Here is a 3,288-nt window from a genome sequence, read left to right on the forward strand (position 1 = left end):
CACGAGGAGACGGCTTGTGCTCATCGTGATGCATTCGCGGGACTACTGAGGGGGAGGTGTGTACTTCACCATTTACCTGAGTTTGTAGATAGCGTTTGCATGAGTGTGTTCGCCTCTCACCGCCTCTCAATTTTCAAGCGACAGCTGAAAACTCATCTCTTTCGAAGCTACTTGTAAATGAGGCATTCCAACGCCTTCATCCGGACCAGAGTAAACCTGAAACATCTGCTCTCATCTTCCTCCCTTTAATTCCCCTAAAGCTACCACCTGTCCAAGGTTAGGTAGGAGCCTCCTGCGCTTTGCATTGCAGTCTCTCATGCTGTTTTGGTTAGTTTCTATGTCTCATAGAACTACCTACTGAGGATCCGGACCCAAGCGCTCTTCGGACTTCGCCTTCAGATTATATCCGTGAGCTTGAGTCATGCGCAGGAGCCGTGGTTGGTGAGTATGATCCATTTCATCTACTCTATTGCTAGTTCTATGTAATTCACTAACTAGCTTTTCTCCGCAGCGCTACGTGGACCTTTCACTGTTTTTCTGACTTTGTTTTTAGTGTTAGGACCTCTGCGAGCACCGCCCCTGCTGAAGTCAGAACCTCTCGCTGTTGGCTGGATGATAGCCCTACATCTTCGGTTTCATGCTTACTGGACCACGCAGCCAAGTCACTTGGCTTCTGCGAGAGTCTCCTTAGCACATCAGGTCCCCAGTATAACGCTGCAACATCAGGACTCGCGGGTCCTCCATTCAGGTTGAGGATTTTTCTGAGTATAATGCTTTGTGACGTGCTCCCTATCCCCTGGCTGGGTGTTTGCTTCGAGAAGCTGCCCCGGCCAGGATGCACTACTCATGTCTGGCCCCGAGGGGCCTCCTGAGATTTTAGTCTTTTCCTCAACCATCATGCACGTTCTCTGAGCTAGAGCTCCTCTCGCTGAGGCGTTGAGTGGCTCAACACTCCTTAAATCCACTCTGCAGTTCGATAGACGGTCAGGCCCATGGGTCCTCCCTGTCACACTGCCCTTATGGTCGAACCAGTTATCGCCCCTCTGCGGAGTGGGCTTGAGCACACTGCGTTCCCTGAGGTACGAGTGAGTTGAGTTTTTGCGGAAAACCCTCCTGTATGCTTCGGGTCTGTGGAGCAATAGCTCTGTATGCAAGAATGGTTATTGGGTCCCGCTGTTTCTTCAGATTCTATCGGGTCTGGTTATACGGGACCCACACTGTCTATCGAGATGAGACTGCGTCCAGCTGCACCAGTTGACCGTCTCTTATTGGGGCCTGCTGGATTACCCCTTCTAATTTAGCGCCGCCTTCTGGTCGAGCTGAGAAGTGCTCCCCTCACGGTGAGGGTTAGCTATGAGTCGTTCCCAGTGTGTGCTCTAAGGGCCCGCCTCAGCTTGAGAGCCGAGAGCACTGCTCCCGAAAACCCCATTTGCAACAATACTGAGTTGTTAGGCCCGTCTCTGTCGCCTCCTTGGTCAGTTGCCTCCATCTTGGGACCCTGCTGTTCCCTGTAGAAATGTGTGATCCCCTTCTAGCAGGATCCCATTTCTGATGTCCCATTTGCGATCTATCTGCTCCCCGGTCATGGCTGTGCTCCCCTCACTGCGGGAGGGTCCTTTTGAGCTCGCCGGTCCTGTGCAGACTGTCTGAGTCCTCCTCTCCACTTGAGAGCTAGGTCCTCTAACCCTGGGCTATTGATAGCTTCGGTCGAGCTGGGTTCTTCTCTCTCCTCGCTAGGGGTTCTCCCTCCCCTCTTTGAGTTGGGCTGCTTGCTGCCTCTAGTGCTGTGCTCAGAATATCGATACAGCGATACATCGTCATGAACTCCTGATGATGCGCGTATCAATACAGCTGCTGCTGTATCGATACTGCCGCATCACGTGACGTCGAGTGGCCATTTTAGCAACGTGAGCAGCAGCGCACTATTCAAAATGGATCAGAGGATTCTGCCACCACCGACAAAAGTAAAATCAAAAATATGGGACAATTTTGGGTTTTACACTCAACTGGAGAGTGAGACATTAGACATGAGTCATGCCATATGCAAGAACTGCAAAGCAAAAGTTAAGTATTCCAGCAACACGATGAACCTCTGCATATGATGAAACATCATCCAGACCAGCTAGCCTCGGTCGGAGCAGGTAGCAGCACACACCTGTCGTCTCAGAAGCAGCCAACCTTGCCCTATGTTTTTAACTCGAAACTCCCATCCACGTCTCACACAATCACACAGGAGCGAACATGGCAGATTTGCTCAATGATGTGATGCACAAACGGGGAATAAAGGACAAAGATCCAGTGCTAGTGACTGATAATGCATCTAATATGTCAGTAACTGCAGAAATAGCCAAATTAGTTCATGTGAGATGCTTTGCGCACTGTTTGAACCTAGCTGCTCAACAGGCTCTGAAGTTACCGTCAGTTTCCCGTCTTCTCGGAAGAGTTCGGAGCATCACAACATTTTTTAGGAAAAGTACAATCACCTGCCACATCCTGCACGAGAAGCAAAAGTTACTTGGCCTTCCTGAGCATAAGCTGATGACCGATGTCTGCATGAGGTGGAACAGCGCACATGACATGTTGGAGCGATTCGTAGAACAACAGCCTGCAATTTGGGCTGCATTACTCTCAGCTGAGGTGCGGAAAAATGCCAAAGATCTGTGGACATTAACAGAAGCAGACATAGCCTGTGCTGAAGATGTAATAAATGCACTGAAGCCACTTAAATTGGCAACGCACGTTATGTCGGATGAGAAAACCCCTACGGTTTCAATCATCGCACCTTTGCATGCACTGTTAAGTCGCGGCACTTGGATTGAAAACACTGACTCGGCAGTGACGCAGGACATAAAGATCGCTGTGGCTGGAGATCTGGAGAAAAGATATGAGCGTGAAATGCCCTTTCTGAACATGACCTCAGCGCTGGATCCACGCTTTAAAGCACTGCCCTTTTTGGAGGAGGAGAACAGACAGGATGTCTACACCAAAATGGCAATGGAGGCATCACAGACTTCACTTGCAAGGGTAACTTAGACTGTCAGAAAACTAGTTAATGTTCATTATATCAGCTAGTTATATTATAATGCTAGTTATTGTCTTATTACTTGGTTTTATAGGTTCTTTTACACTGCATATATGTTTTTATCTATCTACACTGTAAAAATGTTTTGTTGAAGATCAACTGAAAATATTTAGTTTTTATTAAGTTTTTATTAATGTGGGTTACATGAGATCTGTAAAAGTTATTAATTACAATGTCATGTTATGATTATTTCAGAACCAGAATAA

Source organism: Sinocyclocheilus rhinocerous, unplaced genomic scaffold (genome assembly GCF_001515625.1).
Source record: "Sinocyclocheilus rhinocerous isolate Xijiao unplaced genomic scaffold, SAMN03320098_v1.1 scaffold1042, whole genome shotgun sequence".
Classification (NCBI taxonomy): domain Eukaryota; kingdom Metazoa; phylum Chordata; class Actinopteri; order Cypriniformes; family Cyprinidae; genus Sinocyclocheilus; species Sinocyclocheilus rhinocerous.